Source organism: Zeus faber (genome assembly GCF_960531495.2).
Source record: "Zeus faber genome assembly, chromosome: 10".
NCBI lineage: Eukaryota > Metazoa > Chordata > Actinopteri > Zeiformes > Zeidae > Zeus > Zeus faber.
This window is the reverse complement of record NC_137199.1, coordinates 33,181,293-33,206,292: the sequence shown is the minus strand read 5'-3', so window position 1 is coordinate 33,206,292 and position 25,000 is coordinate 33,181,293. Positions and strand designations below refer to the sequence as shown.

General features: G+C 48.9%; 1 protein-coding gene across 1 annotated transcript in view; it reads right to left on the bottom strand.

The window, feature by feature from the left end:
• The window catches only part of fat4 (FAT atypical cadherin 4), an 81,167-nt gene that overhangs the window by 46,006 nt on the left and 10,161 nt on the right, over positions 1 to 25,000 (bottom strand). The window lies entirely within an intron of this gene.

Here is a 25,000-nt window from a genome sequence, read left to right as displayed (position 1 = left end):
ATTAATGTTGACAGTGATTATGGTAATTCCCACAGCGGGCAGAAGATCCCCCTTCCCCAGCGCTGTATGGCTGCTCCATATTGTTGCTACGCGGTGCTGAGCTTAAATGGGAAGTGGGAAAGGAACAGCTGCCTGGACGTCCACAAAGGGCGATGCTTTCTGAACGGAGCCCGAGTTCCTTTTAAGGGTCTGCGGGGCGGACAATGGGCCTCAAGGCCGCGAGACCACCAAGGACGGGTGGGGAGGGGAGATACAGCAGACTATTCATACCGGCTCCGGACAGGAAAACAGAGCTCACATGCCCCGCAAATCCACTTTGCAGGAACTCCTTTATGGCCACTTCTTTTCAAGAGCTCAGTTCATTAAAGATGACCCAGTAAAGACGGCTGGTGCTCAGCAAAGGAGTCTGACGCCGCTGGTGCTGATCGATGGCTGAATGAGGTTCAGTGTTTAACGGGAGCTGCGCGTTTAACTAACGGCCGAGAGCCTGATAACCTCATAACTCCAACCTATCTGATCACCGAGCATCAAAACTACTGTGAAATCTGGGATGTCTGCGTCGGAATGAGGTCGCTGTTTACTCGCTCACTGACTGAGTCGTGTCAGTATGGATTCTGAAAGCGGAACAGGCACCGGAGCAGCGAACGCTTCATAAACAAGTCCCCACGACAGCGGCTCTCGACTCGGCTTGAGCCGAGGGAACAGGGCAGAGTCAACAAACAATGAATATTTATTTGCACCCCGCGTGTCCCCTTGATGTGTAAATAATGCAAGGCCCACTTCTGAGCAGGGAGCTAATTAGGGCAGAAGTGCAGTTTTGAGAAATAATTACGGTTTGCGCTTCCAGTTTTGCGTCTTCCCGCGGGACATGAATATATCAAAGAGCTTTGGTGAAAGATTAATGGGAGGGAGAAGAAGCGAGGTCGACGGGAAGGAGGAGAGAGGGAGGAAGAGTCTTCATTGCGTGGTTCTACCTGTCCGCCGCTCAGGCCGATGCAGGTGAAACACATTTGTTTACACGGCAAAAGATAGAATTTCACCAACCGCTGTTTCACGTTGCAGCTGCTGCTAACTTGCCACCAGGACTTTATTATTTATGGGGAGGTATGAAAGATTCAGGCGTCAGGCGGTTCCTGAGCTCTGTCAATTATAATACCTTAAGTGATGGAGATTATTTGTCCATGAGGTTGATTCGAGGCCATTTCTCCAGGCACGATAAATTAAAGGAGTCAAGGAAGTTCTCAGCGTGAACCTGACTCCGGCTGCAGCGAGACGCGGGATCACAGGGATTACTGACTTTCTGTCACATAATCTGCTGCTCTCGTTACTCATGAAATTTCATTTGAAACCATCGCGCCCAACTGGCTGTCCCATCCAATCAGAGTTAAGTAATGATGTGCCGACATCACCTTTCACCGGCTAAAAGAAAGAAAGATAGAACACTACTGGCATTTACGTAAAACACCCTGAAGACAGGTAAGCGTAATGGCTTCCACATCCCGAGCCTTGTAAACGCTCAACGGAGTAGAAACATGACAAGAGTCGCGTGCATTTCCTGTTTTCCTCAGACATAAAGAATGTGAGAGTTCTCACCCTGAGCCCCGTACATGTCACATACTTCTCTGCCAAGCGTATTGCAGCAACTGGCACAAAACACATTTATTCTTGGATCACAATAGGCTGCGCACATATTTTCTCAGTTAGTGACTCACTCTGTTTCTTTTCCTCGGCCGGCGGAGGCCAGATTGATTAGGAGCGCTCTGCTCTGGATTAAATGAGTAATACAGTAAACCATTACCCAGCGCACAGCATAGACGCTGGGACTGAAAGGAGTAAGGTTTGCATTGTTAACACGCATGCATCCTGACCCGGAGCCGGTGACCTCAGCGGCTCTGAGCTCATCTGACCATAAAACATGAGCAGGGAACAATCATCTCAAAATGATGACTTGTCTCATTAGATTCTGTTGACGACTCGGGGTCGAGGGTTTAGGGGAAGCAAATACTTCCAGCTCTTAAAACGCTGCATGTTGCATCATCCCAAAAGAGGGTTTTTCCACTAGTGTGTGAAAAACATGGTATCACAACGCTCTTCCACCGCACCTCAATCGAGCCCTTTTAATTCGAGTAACGCCCTGGAAAACTGGAAATAACTGATCGAAAAACACGAATATTTGCTGTGGGACAGTTTTTAATAGAATGCTTAGATTGCGCTCATTTGATTAAGTTGTATTAAATTCCAAAAGAAGAATCCAATAAAATGCTGAAATTGTTATCGATGGCAGCATAAAGCAATTCTTGAGGAGCATCTCACATAATGCTCTTGCATATCTGTCTTTGGAACAGAGCAGTGGGAAAAGCTGGCACTAGCGTTAAAGTGTTCTAGCAGAAGCAGAGAAGTATGAAGCCTGAGAGCGCTGACTTTCCCAGAAGGACAGCGAGAGCCATCACAGAACCTTCTCATATTCGGTCTCCAGACAGAAGCGTCTCATCTCTGCCAACCGAGGACGATGAAGCCTTCTACACACTGCGGCCTTTACGGAGGTTAGTGAGGGCATCCCGCTAATATCCCACCGTCATTCCAGCGAAGGATCCAGCTTCCAGGGCTCTAGATTAACTCTCCGCACGTCGGAAAATCGCAGCCGCCACAGAGCTCCGATCGGAGTGCCAGTGTGTTGTATGAAGGGAGCTGTTATCCCGCAGCCCTGGAATGGATTAGCGACTGTCTAGAAGAGTCCAGACCGATCCTGTGTTTGTCTTGCTTAATCTATAAACCTCATGGCATGATCGCCGTCCGTCTAATGAATGCCCTGCTATGTGGGAGAAAGCGAAATGGGACAGGGTGATATTATTATTCATTTCCTCCGAGTACTGAGACTCTGAGACAAAGGCCATCTTTATTTCACTCTATCTTCACCTCCCTCTCCACCTCTCCTTGTACTCACTTCGACATGTTTGGACATAATGTCGGACGCTCTTGGGCTCCAGATTTATGGGGACGTTAAACGAAGGACCCGTGTGTTCCGGGGTTAAGAGACATTTTGGCCCTGTGCTTTAGGAATAAAAGGGAAGTAGAGTAAATAATACAGGAGACAGTGTAAATTAGCTGCTCCCTTCAGGGAGTTTTAATACAATTACAGCCACGGCAGGCTCAATTCGTCCAGCAAATGCCTACAGCACAATTCATAGTCCGACCGCAGTCATCAGACACGGAAACGTGCGCACTCCGGAGACAGGAATTTGAGCGTGCCGGAGATGGGAATGTGCCCTGGATGAAGCAGACAAAGCTGGGCGCCGGCCAAACCCGACCAGCACACCGTGCGAGGGACCGTCAGGATAGCATCGTATCCCCCAAAGCCTCCCCCAAAAGCCTTCTCCAACCCATGTAAAAGGAAAGAGAGGGAGAGAGAGAGAGGGAGAATAAAACAAAACAGGAGTGCCTGCAAATAATCACAAAGCGCCTTGGCCTCATGCAACCAGGGGAGAGAGAGAGAGGGAGAGCAAGCTCCGGACGAGTGGTTTTAATAAAGGGGGATCACTGTCCTCTCAGAGGAGCACTTCACCAACTGTAAAAAGATTGTTTGGCGGCAGCAGAACTCTTCAGGACCCTCCAGCCGCTGCCAAGCCAGGTTCCCTGCGAGTCTTTTGCTCGGATATATAATCCTGCAAAAGGAATAACGCACCGGGTCGTCTGGACCGGTCTAGCGTTTCCGAGGTTCTGGACTTCTCCACATCTCGGCACACCAGAGACTGGAAACAAATCAAGATGAATTGTAGGTTTTAATGGACCTGCATCCGGCCCTCAGCAACACCAATGCAGCTCTTCTTCACTATAAACCTCCATATTTCTTTTCCCTGTTGTTGGTACCTGGGAGAGTTGGACGGAAAGTTTAATTAGGCCTTGAGCGAGATCAGAGTACAGCTAATGGAGGAGACGCTGTTTACCTCTCCTTGAAGCCGAGTACAATCCAAAGCTATCATCAAAAATTAGTATCGCCTATTTACTGCAGCACAAAGTGAAATCCAGGATAAAGAAGGTTAGACGAGATCAAAACAACTATTTCTCCTTCTCGTGAGATGAAAGGTAAAAAAAGAAACACAACAACAAAATAATAAGGCTATTTGCAAAAAGTATGCTTTGAAGACCGAGTCTTTTCTTTTATCAGCTGTCTGTCTTTTCGGGGCTCCTTGAGGACTGGAAGGACGCCAGGCAGCGTCTCCCGGACGCCATGTTGGAGCCACCGGCCTGCGTGACTACACCCAGTTATCACTTATCCTGCGCTGCCTTATTACCTTCAATTACCACATTGAAAACCGGCCGACCGCGGAAGAAAAGAAACGCTGGAATAGGCTCCAACCCCAAAACCCCCAAGCCCCCACAAAACCCCCACCCAAACCCCCACCCGAAGAACAACCGAAACTAGTAAGAAAGCCCACTAACCCAGTAAACAGTGCAGCGCTCTCTGGGTTCCACTTTAACCCAGTTCTCACTCAGACAACCCGATGAATTATTCTTTTTATTATTCATGTATGGGCCACATTAAAGATGTTGGAGCCCTTAATGAACTTTCAGTCTTAAGTTTCAATTGACTTTTTGTTTATTTTGACGATGGATTCTCTGATACCGGACCAATATGGAGGGACAAATGATGGAAAAATAAGGTTTGGGTTAAAAAACACTGGAGTTCTCCTTTAAGGAAACCTATGGCAAACTGAGCTGAAGTCCCAGTGGATCTGACGCTAATCTCTTCCTGAAGACTTTTGTGCAACATTTTACAAACGGCAGAAACATGAGGAGAAGGATCCAGGATCTCACTGGTTCTAAACTCAACGTAGTGGAACCAGATCAGCGTCTTACAAGGTCCAACAAGAGTCCTGTCCATGTCAGGGTCCTGTCCATGTCAGGGTCCTGTCCATGTCAGAGTCCTGTCCATGTCAGGGTCCTGTCCATGTCAGGGTCATGGGCTTGAATCCATTTAAGAAGCAGAGAGCTTTACAAAACTTTTAAATGATTCCACCAGATGACCATGTTGTTAAGACGTTAAAGAAACGATCCACTGAAACTGAAACTACATTTATTTAGGTTTTAGTGCCTTGCTCAAAGTGTTTTATTCCATTTAGGATTTGACCTGCAACAGACGGATCTGTGGTGAGTGAAGATAAAACTACATTCTTCATTTAACACGGGTGAGCAGAGGAAAAGGACACAGTGTGTGTGTGTGTGTGTGCGTGTGTGTGTGTGTGTGTGTGTGTGCAGCAGATTTAATCCAAAGCAGACCAGTCTTGGTGTGTGAAGGCATCCAGACCTCCTGCAGCCTGCTGTTTATGTGAAGGAATGACTAAAACACAGAGAATGGGACTGTGTGTGTGTGTGTGTATGTATGTGTATGTATGAGTGTGTGTGCGTGCGTGTGTGTGTGTATGTGTGTGTGTGCATGTGTGTTTGTGTGTGTGTGTGTGTGTGCATGTGTGTGTGCATGTGTGCATGTGTGTGTGTGTGTGTGTGTGTGTGTGTGTGCATGTGTGCATGTGTGTTTGTGTGTTTGTGTGTGTGTGTGTGTGTGTGTGTGTGTGTGTGTGCACGTGTGTTTGTGTGTGTGTGTGTGTGTGACCTCCCTCTGAGCCAGTTAAACAGCCTGGGAGTCGTGGAGAGCCACTGCAATCCTTCCTGATTAGCGAGCAACTACTGCGCACACACACACACACACACACACACACACACACACACACACACACACACACACACACACACACACACACACACACACACACACACACACAACACACACACACACACACACACACACACACACACACACTCTTCCATGCACAACAGTCTCTTATAATCATGGGATGGCCTTGTGGAGGTGCCATCCATCTTAATTAAGCCTCCATTTGTGTTCCCACCGTGGTGCGGGCGGAGCCGTGGGACCTTCTGGACGTTAGAACTGAAAGAACCTTCAGAGTCTGAAGCTCCAAGAGAAGATCATCAGAGCACGACGTCACTTCAGCCTCCGGACGTCATGGCCCACGCTGCGTTTCCCGCGACCCCCTCACGCGTCCATGTGTCGCCACCAGAAGCTTTGTGGAAAGGTCTGAACCAATGAATGTTCCAGATGTTTCTGCTCATTTCCAAGAACCAATCAGTTTCATAGTGTTTACGATGTCACCGTCTAAAGGGCAATTCCACCCATTTCCAGCTTTAAAATGGCCGCAAAGATACCCTGGGTTTTTCTGTGTATAGAAGCGCTTCCTCCACTTTTGGGACGGCCCGTCTTTGGCCACACCCCCAAGCTGTGACATAAATGCCCTTATGTGGACTTCCACCTTCCCTGTCCCAACTCACCCAGAAACTCGAGCTTCAAAGTATTCAGTGGTTGACAATGCTTCATATATAGACGCTGGCAGCATCTTTCTACACCCAAAGTTGGAAAGGAGTAAAATATGTCTCCTTCTAACTTTGCACTGTTGACAGAACACCACCACAAAGTGTCTACAACCGAAGAGCCAAACAGCCTGATCCTGGTCTCAGAGACAGAGAGGTGGAGGAAGTGGTTCTATACACAGGACAACTGGGGTGGGGTTGGGTCATAGTTCAGGTCATTTTAATGGGAAAATGGGTGGAATCCCCCATTAATGAAGGGAAATTCCTCTCAGCCAATCAGAGCTCAGAGCTCAGGGCGCCATCCGCCCTGACTCCTGCAGATTCTCCGACACATAAAGGAAATGTTCCGGAATCCGACTCACGGGTCGTTTGGCTTCACAGCCGCTCGACCGGAGCTGAAAGGCCCGGAGACAATCCATCTCCATCCTGCTTTCAGGAACCTTCCCGCCGCCGCCCTTCTCCCTCTCCGTCGCCTCCGCCTTTCCACCGCTCCTTCGGCTTTTCTCTGCAGCTCGGGGTCAGAAGGCGGCGATTAGTTCCTCTGTGCTGGTGAAGCGCGGGAGCGGAGGTCAGAGCAGGACGGAGGAACCAGGCTGTTCTGACACCTTTCACTCCAAACAGCCTCCACCTTCGGAGCGAGGGCGGAGGCTCGCGAAGGTCCAGACGACACTGGAAACACCCTGATGGTTCCAACATCAAGAAGAAAAAACAACGTTGTCATCATGCAACACGACTCAGCTCTGCTGCCACGGCAATACCGATCAACCGAAAGACACAAATCAAGATGCTCCTCCTGCTGATCTACACCTTCCACGCCTTTCTACATTTCAACTGAACGCCACCCGTCCTGATGCTCCGTCAGGACGCTCCGTGAGGACACTCCGTCAGGACGCTCGGTCAGGATGCTCTCCGTCAGGATGCTTTCTATCACGACTGTCGGTCAGGACACTCCGTCAGGACGTTCTCCGCCAGGACGCGCTCCGTCAGGACGCTCTCTGCCAGGATGCTCTCCGTCAGGAATCGCTCCGTCAGGACGCGCACCGTCAGGACGCTCTCCGTCAGGGACGCTCCGTCAGGATGCTCTGTCAGGATGCTCCATCTGGACGCTCCTCAGGCCAGATGACCGGAGCCAAGAAAAAGCAAAATTTTGTGGTGGTCCTTGATGTCCAGGAAATAAAAAAGTTGAGCATTTAAATATTTCTACTTTCAGTTCGATGCAGCATGTGTGTTGTGACAGGAAGTGATGTCATCAGGCTTACTTTTGCCAATTCCCACAATTTTACCGTGAAAAAAAACCAAGGACGAAGACAAAGACGAGGACAAAGACGAGGACGAGGACGAAGACGAAGACAAAGACAAAGATGAGGACAAAGACAAAGACCAATACGAGGACGAAAATTAGGACAAAGACGAGGACGAAGACGAAGACAAAGACGAGGACGAAGACGAGGATGAGGATGAAGACGAAGACCAGGACGAAGACGAGGATGAGGACGAAGACGAGGATGAAGACGAGGGACGAAGACGAGGACGAAGACGGAGACGGGGACGAAGATGAGGACGAAGACGAAGATGAAGACGGAGACGGGGACGAAGATGAGGACGAAGACGAAGATGAGGACGAGGACGAAGACGAAGACGAGGACGAGGACGAAGATAAGGACGAAGACGAGGACGAAGACGAGGACGAGGGCGAATACGAGGATGAAGACGAGGACGAAGACGAGGACAAAGACGAGGACGAAGACGAGGACAAAGACGAGGACGAAGACGAGGACGAAGACGAGGACAAGGACGAGGACAAAGACGAGGACGAGGATGAAGACGAAGATGAGGACTCTCTCTGTTTGTGTTGTTCTGAGTGTGTTGTTGTTTGTATTATTATTCATGATGTTTGCGTTGCTATTTATTGACTTTGTTTTGACTGGTTGATTTCTGAGTGTGTTGTTGTTTGTTTCTTTTCAGTGACTCAGTGTTTGTTTCTCTTCAGTGACTCACCGTCAGCTTCCTTCTCCACTACGTGTATCATCTGTTTGATTTTGTTATTATGGTCTAATTATTATTAAATGTCATTATCAGTCTAACTCTCTGCGTGGATCTGCAGCAGAGCGGAATGGAAACTTTACGGCGCCAATAAAGCTCTGAAGTGAACGAGGGAGGAAAAGAGGTATAAAGCTTTAAAGTCAATCAGGCCTCCTGTCTCCACCCGCTGGTTGTGGGAACAATCCTCCACCCACACCGGTGTCTTTCTCTCTACCCGTCTCTCCTTCTCTCTTTGTCCATGTCTCTGTCATTACCTTCCCTTTATCTGACTTTCTCTCTCAGCTGTTCCAAAGCTTTTCTTTTATAGTAACCTGTCTCCATCCTCTATAAAGCCTGTCTCACCCCCACCCCCCGCTCTCTCTCTCTTAAAGCCGGTCTCTATTTTTCCACTGCATGAGAAGTCTCTTCTTTCGTTTGGGATACCTCCGACATGGGCTTGGGTTTCATGTGAATTCACTTCTGGGGCTCCGCAGTCGGAGACTATATATAAATACAGAAAAAAAACATTTCTAACTCAATAAAAAGCTACTGTACATTCCAGAGCTCAGAGTGAAAATTAGCAGCGGGCTCCGCCACAGAGACTTTCTTTCCCACACTGTAGTTTTCATCAGGCGCGAGAAACTCCATGGAAACGGAGCTTCACACCTGGAGCCCAGGGCTGGACCATTTACCAATTAAAAGTCAATATTCTGATCTGCTCTGGGATCCTGGTTGTGGTAACATGGTGATGTAGTTGAATGTTGTCTTTAAGGAGTTTTCCCAACTTCGTAGACTGTTTGAACCGACGGTCAGAATGTGCACGTTACTGATACAATATTTGCTGTGTGTAAATATGTGACAAAAGCACCAATAGTCATTCCCAAAGTATTGTATTGAGGTTTTTGTAAAAGGAAATCATTATATTTGATGGAGCTTGTCCCTAACTACATGCTTCATATTTTCATATTTATTTTATATTTGAAGCATCAGCCTTCTGGTCACAGGATGGCGAGGTCCTGCCTCCCTGAGCGCCTGTTAGCACCTGTTGCTGGGTTTCCCTCAGACCCTGGAGCTGGAAATAGCCTCCTTGTCCCAGTGGGTTTGAATGTGGAGGAGCACGGAGCTGCAGGACTCCCACCGACTCCCTCAAACGCTCGATTCAAACCCATTGAGCTGCATGATGTTCAATTGAACAGCAAGTTGCTAATCCAGGGAATGCTAATCAACAAATCCAGATTAAGGTCAACCAATGGAACGTCCACAGGCGTGCACCGCCCGGGCAGCTTGCTGGGGACCTTTTAAGACGGGTCGCATTACTAGAAAGCCAAACAAGTTCACGTGAAACAAACACCAAATGCAACGGAGGCTTTTGTTGTGGCGTGAGAAGGTTTAGCCGTAATCCCACGGCCACGACGGCTGCTCTGTGAGCTGAGGGTGAGGAAAGTCTGCTCGGTTAGATAGTGTGACGAGACAGTTCCGCAAGAAGCTTGGAGGTGTAAATGATGTGACACTATGGGGTGCTCTTTAGCAAGGCACTTTACATGCTGCTGCTGGAGTCATGCTGCTAACAGTACAAAGCAGCTGCACCAAAGATAATCAAAGTGTGAATGTATTCAGCTATGGATGTGAAGCAGGCGTCCCACATTACATGAAGGTTCATGAAGGTTACATGAAGGTTACGTGAAGGTTACGTGAAGGTTCATGAAGGTTACGCGAAGGTTCATGAAGGTTACATGAAGATTACGTGAAGGTTCATGAAGGTTACATGAATATTACTTGAAGGTTCATGAAGGTTACATGAAGGTTACATGAAGATTACGTGAAGGTTCATGAAGGTTACATGAAGGTTCATGGAGGTTCATAAAGGTTCATGAAGGTTACGTGAAGGTTCATGAAGTTGACGTGAAGGTGACGTGAAGGTCCATGAAGGTCCATGAAGAATAATAGACTGAGACTCAGAGGCGTCACAAGCAGGAGGACTGATGCTGCTTTAGATATCCAAGCAGGAGAATATTCTGAAACTCTTTAAAACATCATGACACCAACGGGCAGAATTTATTGTTGTCCTAGCAGCAGTCCCATTTCTTGAGAGAAGGGTTTCTGTTCATGTCACCACCACCGTACATCTATTTTAAGTTCAGGGTCAAGAGTCTTTGCTGAAGGACACATCAGCACACTATCAGGTAGAGCTGGGGATTGAACCTGTAACTTTCTGCTCACTAGATGATCCTCTCTACTGCCTGAGCTACTACCCCTGTCAATCAAATCGTCTCACAGATGAGACCTGTGCTTTGCGACCCCTGAACTTCATCTCAAGTGTCACGTTGCTTCTCCCAAGAAAGACTGAAGTTATGTCCTTCAAATACTGATAAAAGTTTGAAAATGTAAAATGAAGTGAATTGATCTGTTTCTGAACCTCACGGTGTCTCTGAACACGTGGGGGACTCAGCCTTCTGCTGACCTCTGCATGCACTACTGAGCCATGTCAGGTGGGATGTGACGCTTATGTTCCTCTGTTATGTCCTCCTTTTCTTGGGTTCAGGGAGGGAGGGAAGGGAAGAGGAACAGGGGCCCGAGCTGAGCAGGCAGCTGTGTTTGGAAAAGGAAACAATTTCTCAAAAAATGGGCAGTGATAGATGTTAGCATGTGTGCGCTAACCTGAGTCCAGCTCACGTCGTCTCATCCACAACTGTTCACGGGAATCCATCATGTCCGCAAAGACAGAAACTCTGCAATTAGAGCGGCGGCAGCTGGGGAGGCCATTAGAGCAGCGTTGTCTTTGTTTAAAGCTGGACAGCACTGGCTCTAATGGACGATGTCTGTCAGTGTGAACGAGGACATTTGGGTTTTGGAGAACACGTTTGTGGGAGCTGCGAGACAGAAGAGGATGACGCATCATCTGATTAAGATGATTCTAAGATGTGACGTTTCTGCAGAAGTTCATTAGAGTTTGATCAAGGTTGAGAAGATAACTGCTAGGGCTGTTTTTCTCTTTCTCTTTGGAGCATATAACAATATTGTTTGGTGTTTGAGACCAGTGTACTGTCTGGAGAACAAGATATCTCTTTATTGTCATTGTACAAGTGGGCTACAACACAAAGAATCCTCTGCATTTGACCCATCCTGAACCGAGGAGCAGTGGGCAGCCGCGGTGCAGCGCCCGGGGACCAGTTACAGATCTATACATACATGTCTTGATGGTGGGAGAAAACCGGAGGAAACCCACACAAACACGGGGAGAGCATGCAAACTCCACACAGACCTGGGACTTCTGGGATTCAAAGACAGGACCTTCTTGTTTGAAGTAACAGTGTTAACCACTGAGCCACCGTGCTGCCTTGTTCTTTCTTAAATAGAATAGAATTGAAAGTGAATATGGTGTAATGCTGCTACATCAGATATCGATGCAGGAGGCAGCCATGCAAGGTCACAATTTTACTCATCGGGAGCGGTTAGGGGACAGTGTCTACCAGGAGGAGCCGGGGATCGAACCAGCGGCCCTCCTATTACCAACAGAGTGTCCGTTTGGGAAGAACCCGGTTCACTGGGTGCAGAGCCTACAGAGCTGCAGGAATAGCAAATGACGAGAGCTGATAATTTAAATGTTTGAAGGCTGCAGATAGAAGAGTGCAGCATGGAAACAGTGAAATCATGAGAGTGTGGGAGTGTTATCTCCCGCTGTGTAAAGCATTAAGATAACCTCCCGATGAATCACTCAGCGCGCTGCAGCAGTAATCTAAGACCTGACGCCGTCTGCATTATCTCACCTACACTTCACCCTCCTGCTGCGGGTTTACACCCCAACGCAGCAACCCAGTTTATCTTCTGTAAGTCAAACTAAAGACCAAGTACAGTATATACAGACATGATGAAACCTTTACCCAAAATGCACAGCGGGCGGTAGGTTTGCTTTTACGAGGTAACGTGGTGATACAGGGCCACATATCTCACAGGCAGTTTTACAGACGGACCGCTCCCGTCAGTGACAGCCATCTTGTGTTCAGCTGAGTTCAGCAAAGAGTCCACAGAGGTCTAATCCCTTCCAGAAGAGACTCCTCTGCCTCAGGCTCCCTCCATGTTGCCGTTGGCAAACCCCCCAGTTTGAAGGCAGTCCAACAGACTGATGCTACTCAGTGTGAAACCTGCTTCTCTTCTCTTGTTGTTCCTGAGATGTTACGCCGACGTTGAAGCTCGGGTCCAGTCTGGACCCGACACGGAAGGACCGGACATGGACCAGACATGGAAGGACCGGACATGGAGGGACCGGACATGGAAGGACCGGACATGGACCAGACATGGAAGGACCGGACATGGACCAGACATGGAAGGACCGGACATGGAAGGACTGGACATGGAGGGACCGGACATGGAAGGACCGGACATGGACCAGACATGGAAGGACCGGACATGGAAGGACCGGACATAGAACATAGACCTTCCAAAGATAAAACCGCAGAGTGAACACAGAGTGAAAGAACCAAATCCTGTCTTCAGAGTTCACCACCAAAAGATGGAGAATGTCCCGTGTTCAAACTCCTGCTGAGCTTCATCCTTTTCCACACATTCCATCAGTGCAACCGGGATTTACAGCTCTCAACACGTTGTCCATAATGACCTCCGACACGAATACAAATGAGATCATTAAACCACTATTGACACTAATTTAATCTTTTCCAGTGTCCACATTTAGAAGGAAACACAACTCGGCCTCATTTCAACGGACTGCGTTTCATGACCGTGAATCAGTTTTGTGGCAAAAATGTGAGATTTTCTGCCAGGAATCACCATCGACTGGAAAAGATGATTTCATTACTGAATCCTTAACATCAATTGTGTAGCTCATCAAACAGCAAAGTGTGTGTGTGTGTGTGTGTGTGTGTGTGTGTGTGTGTGTGTGTGTGTGTGTGTGTGTGTGTGTGTGTGTGTGTGTGAGTGTGTGTGTGTGTGTGTGTGTGAATGTGTGTGTGTGTGTGTGTGTGTGTGTGTGTGTGTGTGTGTGTGTGTGTGTGTGTGTGAGTGTGTGTGAGTGTGTGTGAATGTGTGTGTGTGTGTGTGAGTGTGTGAGTGTGTGTGTGTGTGGGGACGAAGTCCGTCTATTGTAAGCTCTGCTGTGATTGGCCGAGAAGCAACAGGAAGTGATGTCAACTATAACCACAACAACTCGAGCCCGACTGATATATCGGTTTGGCCGATATTCAGTCAATATTTGACTTTTGTGACCACATCGGGATCAGCAGTTATGCAGCCGATGTGACCTGATCTTTAAATAAGTATAATGAACAAAAAATACATTATTTGTACTGTACTTGTCTATTTTCCACTACTTTTAAGTTACTCACCATAATAAAGGCAGAAGTCGGACTACGCATTTCAAATCCATCTATGTTTGTTAACACTCGTGTTAAAACACGGCTCCGAAAACTAATTTGTTTCGGAATTGATGATGCATTCACTGGAACTTGGAAAAAAAAATGTTTTACATTTTTCATCCATCAAAACATTCTTTGTGTGTTTATTTGTATTTATATGTTTTCTTATAAGTTAAATATTCTCAAATATAGAAACTTTATTACAATACACGTTTCTCAAATAAATTATAAAATTTTGCAGTTTTTGACAAAATGTCGGTCAAACATTGGTAATCAGTGGGCTAGGTGAGGTGGGCTAGGACTCTCCAAAATCAGGATTGAACCCAAAAATCTGCCATTGGTCGGGCTCAAATGACGACCCCTTCTGTAAAGGATGCTCGAATCTGAAGCTCTAGATGCAGAGCTACTGGTCCAGAGCAGAAAGAAAGAAAGAAAAAGAAGGAAAGAAAGAAAGAAAGAAAGAAAAAGAAGGAAAGAAAGAAAGAAAGAAAAAGAAGGAAAGAAAGAAAGAAAGAAAAAGAAGGAAAGAAAGAGAGAAAGAAAGAAGAGTATTGAGCATTGAGAATCCAGCAGGAATGTTTTAGAGAGATAAGAAGAAAGAGAAAAGAGAAAATTGTGTGATAGAGAGAAAAGTGGAGACAGAATAGAGAGAAAATGAACAACAAAAAACAAAAGAGAGATAAAGAGAGAGAGAGAGAGGGCGAGAGAAGCTTCGTTTTACAGTCTCCAGATGTTGAAACGTCAGATGAACCAAAAACTTGGTCAAAGCTTCATCCTCCTCCCTCTAAAACACTGATTCCATAACATTGTGAAGGCTTCACTGTGTCTCTTCTTCTCCTTCTTCTGTGATGTTCTCAGATGGGAGGTGTTGACATGGAGGGTGGAGGTAACGGAGACAGGAAGTGGATCTGAGACGCTACTTCCTTTGGGATTCAAATGTCATTTTAAGAAAACTTGATTTATTTCCTGAGCCTCCAGGTGAGAAACCTTGTTAATCATAAATAAACATTTGATGATATTATTACATGATCATGTCAATTTGGAGAACAGGTGGAGAGTTGTGCTCAGAACCACACAGTGATGGAGGTGAAGGGTGGAGAAGCAGCAGCTCAGCACATGTCACGTGTCTCTGCTTCATTTGCCGTTTGATAGAAAGTTTCAGAAGGAATCAAACCCTCCCCCCCGTGCAGCCATGACAGGCTGCCCGGGCTCCGCCTGCCTGGAAATCAGCTGCAAGAGGCGGGGCCTCGCAGGGAGCAGCACCACCAGCAGCAGCACCACCAGCAGCACCAGCATCACCAGCAGCACCACCACCAACACCAGCAGCACCGGCACCAGCAGCACCAGCAGCACCAGCACCACCAGCTGAATCCAACACTGTTTCATAAATAAAGTAACTGAAGAAGGAATCGTCACCATGAAGACGGAGCCCAGCGCACCACGGGAACACCACCCGCTGCCCCACCACTGCCACCACCGCCACCGCCACCCCCCCCCCCCGGGTGGAGGAGTTGTGGTCCCCTAGGTCCAGGCTGCAAACACATCCACACAACGCAGAACCCCCCATTCAGGGGTTTGGCCTTTATTACTCCATCAGCTCCGTCTGCTCCATCTGCTCTATTTGCTCTACCTGCTCCATCTGCTCTATCTTCTCCATCTGCTCTATCTGCTCTACCTGCTCCATCTGCTCCATCTGCTCCATCTGCTCCATCTGCTCCATCTGCTCCATCTGTTCTATCTGCTCCATCTGCTCCATCTGCTCCATCTGCTCTACCTGCTCTCTCTGCTCTATCGATGGATTCCATCACTGAGCGACGCAGTATGAGCCCTTATCTACTGCTGGACGTGGACTTGTCTCCTCACAATCCATTAAACCTCTCCTCACCAGATGGAGGTGAGAAGAGCGAGAGGCCTCACATCGTCTCCTCCGCTCCCTTCATTACTAAAATAGTTATTATGGGATGCAACGGAGGGGGTGGACCACCGGTGGAGGATTCTCACCGAATTATCACACTCGCCTTTCACGGCCGTGGAAATCCGCTAAAGGTCGTAGACTCTCTCACAGAAAGCTTTTATCTGCTCTTCTCCGGGGCCCCAGGGGGTCCGACCCCCTTCCTCCACCGGGACCCCCGAACCCCAACAAAACCTTATCCACATGCAGGCAGCACAAAACATCAGCCAAACACAAAGAGATTCATGCTGTACAACCAAATGACTTGAACCCTGTCCTGTACAAATGAAACGGCAGGTATGGACATCATACTCAGACACGCCCACAAGGCCTGCTGCCGTGCACACGCAGGAACCTCAACACACACGTGCACAAAGTCATGCTTCAAAAACAAACACTAAACCGGGCCTAATCTGCCAGCAGTTTAAAGAAAGTTATCAAATCCATCTCAGTCAAGGCCCTAAAGAGCAGAGCAGCGCCGACCGTCTGGGGATCCACTCTCATCCCTCTGACGAAGCTGGAAGGTCACAAAGATAAGAAGCAAAGATGGAAGCGACATTTAAGCAAGATGAGAATATAAACAGGAGGTAAACAAAACATGGATATTTCTGAAGAAGACGGAGAAAATAAATGATGAGGCCAAGCTGCTCTGGAACCGAGTGGAAATCCAAGCGCTGTTTATTCTCTCCACCAATGGAAACACGAGGCGCTAATAGACGGTGCTCCTCAGACTAAACTTTAAGAGCGGTGCGGCACCACGGCCTCCGTCAAGCAGGCGGTGCGGCCGGAGCGGCGACGCCTCCTTCCCCTTTAAAAATTTCTCAGGATCGGAGACATCTTTTCTGAACGACGACGTGAGCTGATGAATTCAACATTCACAGATGGATAGAATGGGAAGAAAATGTTTTTTTCTCTTCGCCAAACAAGTTGAAATTCCTGGGAATTACCTGACGGCCTCTGAGATTTTGGCCAAAGCGCAGCGGTGAGGAGCGTTCACTTCAACCGACAAAGACGGAGGCGGCTCGGGCCTCGGGATAAAATTCACTCATTAATTCCACTTATCTCAATTGGTTATGCTTTTCACTGGACGCTGACTGACAGATCGGGCCACAAAGACGCCATTGAGACATCTTCTTTTCGGGAACAAAGGTCGTTACATTTTGATATGGCTACTGTCACGCCATTAGACGCAGTGAATTGTGACTTTGTCTGCCGCCAATTTGGCAGAGACAAAGTTTCCGATCTGGGCCCCATGCGCCAATTTAAGTAAAAGAAAGGATTCCTTGAGGCACTTTTTCCAAATGAAACGTACTACACAGTCACATCTGATTGCCGGAGCGAGACCGGCTCAGCTGGTTAAGTTATACATCAGAATGGCTCAGCTCTGCCAGGAAGGACAGCAGCCCTCAATTAATTGTCGCAGGGAAAGCGGAAATCCCGCGAAAAGAGCTTCCAGTGCGGTGTAGTCAACGGGCGCGAGGAGGGAAGGAGCTGTGGCTTAGCAGATGTGCGGCGCTTCATGACTCTCATTCCACTTATCCTGTCCTTCATTGTTTCATCCGAGTCATCGCGGCAGCTAATGGTGGAAATAAATGGCCAGACTTCCCTTTGAAGTCAACAAAGGCTGCCTGGGTTTGGGACATCTCTGCCCGGCAACACATGATCCCCTCGGTCCCAGGTGGTGCCGCCACAGCGCCCGCCTCCGACCCGCCCGACCCCATCGCCCCGAGAACCGGACTCGTGCAAGCATTCGGTCTAATCCGAACCCTGGAAGAAAACCGTCCACCGTGCCTCGTGGGGATACAGGGCAAGAGAGAGGGAGGTGGAGCCATCTTGGATTGACGGAGAACTAAGAAGTGTTTGCCATGAGCCGTCAGCGTGGTCACTCCATGGAATTATCTTCGCCCAACTTGGTTTTTCAGCCTCTCGGGGGCTGGGGGGGAGGGGAGTCTCACTTCTCTCCAAGTTGGACAGTTCAGTTTGTGATCCATTTCACCGGACAACTCCGTCTGCTCTTTTGCTCTTTTCCCTGCGTTCTCCACCCGTCCCAGGGTTTAACCTCGGGTCAACACCCACTTTTTAATCAGTGGAGCACATGACCGCCCTTCCAATCCCACATACCAGGAGGAAGGCGCTCCCTGATACAGTACATTACAAGCCAAATTGGAGGGACCATGTCCCTGCTACATCAATAGACAGATTTGGGTGGGTGGGGTAGGTGGTGTAGGTGGAGGAGGTGGGATGCAAAGCACTTCTCCAGAAAATCTCACTTCAAAAGAAGCCAGTATGAGGAGGGGGGTGGAGGGTGGGGGAAGGGTGGGGATATGGAGAGAATAATGAAAGAGAGAGAGAATGAAAGAAAGAGAGAGCGTAAGAAAGAGGGAGAGAAAGAAAGAAAGAAGGAAAGAAGGAAAAAGAGAAAGAAAGAAAGAAAGAGAGAGAGAAAGGAAGGAAGAAGAATGTTCATGAAGGATAAAGGCTTTTGAAAGGACTTGTTCCTTTGACTTTCATTCCAGATCCTTCCAACGTTGTGATAATAAAAAGGATAAAACTTCATCCATTGAGACGTCGTCACGTCTCCTCTGGACGTGACGGAGGGTCGGCCCAGGAGCCCGAAGGTCAGAGGTCAAAAGAGCACTGAGGAGGGTTACAAGCCGGGTTAGCAGGGGTCAGAGGTCAAACGTCATGCTTGTATTCCTCTTTCCTCCTGCCAGGACACGTGGTGGTTAACCTCCCTATGAAAGAGTCCTCTTCTCCTCCGTCATCTGCTCTTCTCCTCCACCCTCTCCTCTAATCACCTAACACCTCCTGTTTATCAGTTTACTCCCTGAGTCTCCAGACTGATCTGAGTCTGAGATGACGGCGCCGAGGGCCGATGCCTTTGACAGGATGATGTTGACGACTGCTTCATCGGGTATCGACGCTGCCTCAGCTGCTGAGGGCCATGATGATGGGATGGACGGCCCCCGCTATGTCCGGCCCTCGCTTCAAGGAGACGCTGCAAACAGCGTGACCCATCAACTCCGGCATCCGGCGGCATTGGGGCACCGCGGCCCCGAGCGGCAGCCCCGAGCGGCGGCCCCGAGCGGCGGCCCCGAGCGGCGGCCCCGAGCGGCGGCCCCGAGCGGCGGCCCCGAGCACTCTCCGGCGAGCGAAGACAAGAAGCGGGCGGCAGCCGCGGACGGCGGAACAAGAAGGAAGCGGAGGTCAGGGGACGAAACAGCAAACACCTCTGAAACCACTTGAGGGTGGAGAAGGGGTGGGAGGAGCAGAGTGGGTGGAGAGGGTGGGGGAGGCACTTGAGGGCAGAATGGGAGACACAAACCCCGTCGCAGGAAGGGGACACAGGGGCTACTGTTCCTTTCACAGCTTTGTCTCCCGGAGACTCTTGTTTTTCCTGGGCAAAGCGAGCGCACAATGAGGGCGGCGTGCTCGCCTCCCCCCCGGCCTCCCCCACCCTCCCCCGCCTCCCACCGCCCTAAAGGACTCTGTCAATACTGCAGCGATCAGCCTGAATGAGGGAATCAGCCTTCCCATGAAAATCAAGTCAATGACCTGCACACCCTCCCCCCTCCTGGAGAGGGTGACAGCTATAACTTCAATACAGAAGAAGAGAGAGAAAGAGAGAGAGAGAGAGAGAGAGGGGGAGATGGAGAGAGAGAGAGGGGGAGGGAGGGAGAGAGAGGGGGAGGGAGGGAGAGAGAGAGAGAGAGGGAGAGAGAGGGGGAGATGGAGAGAGAGAGAGGGGGAGGGAGGGAGAGAGAGAGAGAGAGGGAGAGAGAGGGGGAGATGGAGAGAGAGAGAGGGGGAGGGAGGGAGAGAGAGGGGGAGGGAGGGAGAGAGAGAGAGAGAGGGAGAGAGAGGGGGAGATGGAGAGAGAGAGAGGGGGAGGGAGGGAGAGAGAGAGAGAGAGGGAGAGAGAGGGGGAGATGGAGAGAGAGAGAGGGGGAGGGAGGGAGAGAGAGAGAGGGGGAGGGAGGGAGAGAGAGAGAGAGAGGGAGAGAGAGCAAGAGAGAGAGAGAGAGAGAGAGAGATGGCAGCAATTAGAGAAGAAGCGACAGAAATCGAAAGAGAGAAAAAGGAAAAGAGACTGAGGGAAAGCGAGAGAAGAGACAGAAAAAGCAAGAGAGAATGAATGAAAGAAAGAGAGAGAGAGAGAGAGTTTTCCCACATGTTGCTGAGGAGACTCGGACGTCTCAGAGTAAATGATTTGATTGTGGCCGATTCGACACAGTTTTCCTGGCTTCCCTGCACGCGGTGAAAAAGAAGGAGAAGAAGAAGAAGAAGAAGAAGAAGAAGAAGAAGAAGAAGAAGAAGAAGAAAGATGTCGGGAATGCTAAGAAAATTTTCTAGCAAACATTTAACTTCAGCCTTCTGACCCAATGGAGTGGAAAGAAGACTGCCTTTGTGCCCATGGGCCCATGTGAGAGGAGTTGAAGGTTGCCAAGCTGTTGTCACGCCTTGAGGAGCGGCTCAGTCCATCGCTGTCACATGAAGAAGAGGCTGAACCGGCGCTGGCAGCCTCCACCACAATTACACAGTTTCTCTTAAAGGGATTTGCATTTAAAAGATGGCGTTGGGGCTTGAATGGCGGTGGCTTCCCTGTTTCCATAGCAACAGCAGAAAAGGTGGAAAATTCAGTCGACTGAACTTTAAACGACTTTATTAAAGTGTCACTAATCAGAGGAGGAAGACACTGGGTGTTAAAGCTGCAGAAGAAGCTTAATGACCCGTTAAGAGCATTACGGTGAAAAGAGAAAGAAAGGAGCCGTCGCTGCCGTCTGGCGGAGGGGAATATGAAAACCCCAAAATCCCAAGAATTCCACACGTGACGCTGAGGAATTGTGATTTCAAGAGGAATGGAAGCTTGAATCCTTGGGCGCTGCCACCGTCTTTATCTGAACGTTCCTCCATCCTCCTCCATCTGCTCCTGGATCTGACACCAGGAACTGAAGGATCTCTGGGAAAACTCACACAGATCTCCTCTCAGCTCATTGCAGCAAACTGTTGGTGATAAACGCTCGATTCAGGAACATTTTGGCAGAATTTCCGCTCGGAATCGTCCAAATTCCAAAGCAGAAAATTGCCGCCATTACGCTGTAATAGGATAACAACGAGAATAATCCTCTGGCCAGCGACGCTGTAATCTCCCATCAATGGAGAGACCTGGAGAGAGAAACTCCACCTCCTCCTCCGTCACCCAGCCACCCACCCGGACCCCCATCCCTCCGCCCGGACCCCCGCCCCGGACCCCCACCCGGCCCCCCGCCCGGAGCCCCGTCCCCCCCTGCCCGACCCCAATCCCCTCCACCCGGCCTGGGAGCCCTGGGCCTCAGCGAGGGGAGCCAACCTCATTTCCATCCCACAGAGATTGGGGAGAGAATGGGGCGGAAGGCAGGAGGTGGAAGGAGGAGGGAGGGAGTTGGAAGGAGGAGGGAGGGAGGTGGGAGGAGGGAGGAAGAAGGAGGAGGGAGGGAGGAGGAGGGAGGAGGGAGGTGGGAGGAGGGATGGGGGATGGAGGGATGGGGGATGGAGGGATGGAGGGATGGGGGATGGAGGGATGGAGGGATGGGGGATGGAGGGATGAAGGGATGGAGGGATGGAGAGAAGGAGGGATGGGGATGGAGGGATGAGGGATGGAGGGATGGAGGGATGGAGGGATGGAGGGATGAGGGATGGAGGGATGGAGGGATGGAGGGATGAGGGATGAAGGGATGGAGGGATGGAGGATGGAGGGATGGGGGATGGAGGGATGAGGGATGGAGGGATGAGGGATGGAGGGATGGAGGGATGGAGGGATGAGGGATGAGGGATGGAGGGATGGAGGGATGGAGGGATGAGGGATGGAGGGATGGAGGGATGGAGGATGGAGGGATGGGGGATGGAGGGATGGAGGGATGAGGGATGGAGGGATGGAGGGATGGAGGGATGAGGGATAGAGGGATGAGGGATAGAGGGATGGGGGATGGAGGGATGGAGGGATGAGGGATGGGGGATGGAGGGATGGAGGGATGAGGGATGGGGGATGGAGGGATGGAGGGATGAGGGGTGGAGGGATGAGAGATAGAGGGATGGGGGATGGAGGGATGGGGTGAATAACCATGTGTGCTGCAGATTAGCAGCTGCCTCTCATCTCTCGCTGTGGGACTCCATCGCACTGCAACAGTAATTACAGCGAGAGCCCGACTGATGCACGCAGAACAAACAACAACAACAACAACAACAACAGGATAATGATCGGAGTGGCTAATTATTTTAGTAATTAAATTAATGAGAGACACCTCAGCTGTTATTCACAATAGTAATAATAATAATAATAATAATAATAATAAAAGCTATTATTTATAATAGTAATAATAATAATAATAATAATAATAACAATAGCTATTATGATAGTTATAATAATAATAATAATAATAATAATAATAATAATAACTGTTATTCACAATATTAATGATAATAATAATAATAATGCTGTCATTTATAATATTAATAATAATAAAATTAATAATAACAACAGCTATTATGATAGTTATAATAATAATAATAATAATAATAATAATAACAATAATAATAATAATAATAATAATAATAACTGTTATTCACAATATTAATGATAATAATAAAAATAATGCTGTTATTTATAATAGTAATAATAATAATAATAATAATAATAATAATAGCTGTTATTTATAATAGTAATAGTAATTATAATAATAGGTATTATTTAAAATAGTAATAATAATAATAACAGCCATTATTTCTAATAGTAATAATGATAATAATAGTAATAGCAATTATTTCTAATAGTAATAATAATAATAGTGATTATTCATAATTGTAATAATAATAATAATAATAATAATAATAATAATAATAATAATAATAGCGATTATTTATAATAATAATAATAATAATAGTTGTTACTCAAAGATTACGCTTACAGAATTGATATAAACCGTCCATGATGATGTGCAAAAAGATTCAGTCAGTCTGACTCTGAATAAAGACTGTTGTTATTTAAATAATAAAATATGGACTCAGCATGATTAAGAAATATATATTTTATTCAAACCACAAAATATGATGAATTATGAGATTTGGGGGTGGGGGGGGGGGATTTACGACGTATTCCATGAGTGTCCAATCAGACGCCAGTTGCAGTACCTGCTTTTGACCACACTAGCGCTGTTGGGAGCCGCTTAATGCTGCTGTGTTTGATACAGTCTGAAATACCTTCTATTTTCTGTATTCTGCTGAAATGAGTATTTCTTTGGTTTATTTGATATTGTACGGTAGGTTCCTGTCTATGGAAACATGGAGGACGGACACGTCCTGCTGAGGGACTGAACTCGTTGGTCTTAAACCCAAACTCCATCTGGACGCTCGCCAGAGGGCAGACAGACCATCGGGCCGTCGCAGGATCAAACCGGTTCCATATGAACCAAGATGGCTGCACGCAGCGCCGGAGGCCGGAGCCGCTCCCTCCACGAGGCTGCGGCTCGATGCAAACCTGGCCGACGAATATTATGTTTCAAAGAAGATTCACAATCTGATCTGATTTACTGTGAAACAAGATCTCCAGATTATCCTCCGGCTTCAGGAACTGACCCCTGCTCCCACAAAACGCCGCTCGACACGGAAAGTATGACTCCTTTTGGGCTGATTTCAAATGTACTGGATCCAAACCTTAGATCCTCTCACACGAGATGCATCAACATACCTGAGGAGCGACCAAGACGTGCATGAAGCGCTGCGGGAGCTCTCACTGAGATGTTCCTGCAGCTCAGCTCATCTCCAGTGAAGCAGCAGCAGCAGCAGCAGCTTCCTGCTCAGCGAGGACGACTTCCATCCTGTATAGAGCGGCTGCGGCTCCGGAGGCAGAGCGGTCGTCTGGCGACCGGAGGGTTGGTGCTTCCATCCTCGGCACCTCCTGGCTAGTTTGCCAAGGTGTCCTTGAGCAAGGCGCATGTGAAGAGCTTGGTCTGGCTTCTCTCCAGTAAGAGACAGTGAGTGTGTCACACTCCATAAAACCCCCGGCAGCCAATCACAGCACCCCACCGCAGAAATGCAAGATGGGAAGTAGTAAGCACATCATTAGAGCAGCCAGCAAAGACACACACACACTTACAGATTAACACACACACACACACACACACACACACACACACACACACACACACTAACAGACTAACACACACACACACACACACACACTCCCTGGCTCCAGCCTCGTCTCTAACTGAGACCTCATTATGTTCTGTTCGTCAGCCTCCGTGTTTGGACAAAGTTTCTTGATGATTGACTTGGTTTGGAGCTCCGCAGCCCAGGTAGGAACATGAGACACGGGACACGGGACATGGAACACGGGCCTCGGGACATAGGACACAGGACAAGGAACACGGGACACGGGACAAGAACGCGGGACAAGGAGCTATCGACAGGGAACAAGGAACACAGGACACGGGACACGGGACACGGGACAAAGGACATAGGACAAGGAACACGGGACACAGAACACAGGATACGGGACATAGGACAAAGGACACGGGACATGGAAGATGGGACAAAGGACACGGGATATGGTTGTGCTGCATTCTGAGGGACAAGCCTTAAAAACTAAGATCATAAATTGTTCAAATCGTCTGCTTCCATTGAAATCTAGGGCTCTGGAAACGCTGCTTCCTGCTTCATGTTCTCACAAGCTGCTGCTGCCGCTGCTGCCGCCGCTGCTGCCGCCGCTGCTGCCGCCGCTGCTGCCGCCGCTGCTGCTGCTTGAAGGTATTTCTGAAGGACCCGTCTGCGTCACTACGTGGTCCACGTTGGGCCCCCGGGCCGCCAGTTGAGCAGGCCTACTCCAAACACTCTGCATCTGGTTGTGATGAAGCAGCAGATCCCTCGCTCTTCGCTGCTCTCTCACTGAGACGCCTTGACTTGTTCTCGGTGTAAACAGCGTCTTGTTTGTTTCGACACTGTTTTTGCTACGTGAGTTGACACCGAGCGAGAAGAAGTGAGACGCGGCGCTGACGCCACCCCGGAAACACTGAGGGGCGGGGCCACCCCGGAAACACTGAGGGGCGGGGCCACCCCGGAAACACTGAGGGGCGGGGCCACCCCGGAAACACTGAGGAGCGGGGCCACCCCGGAAACACTGAGGAGCGACGCCACCCCGGAAACACTGAGGAGCGACGCCACCCCGGAAACACTGAGGAGCGACGCCACCCCGGAAACACTGAGGAGCGACGCCACCCCGGAAACACTGAGGGGCGGGGCC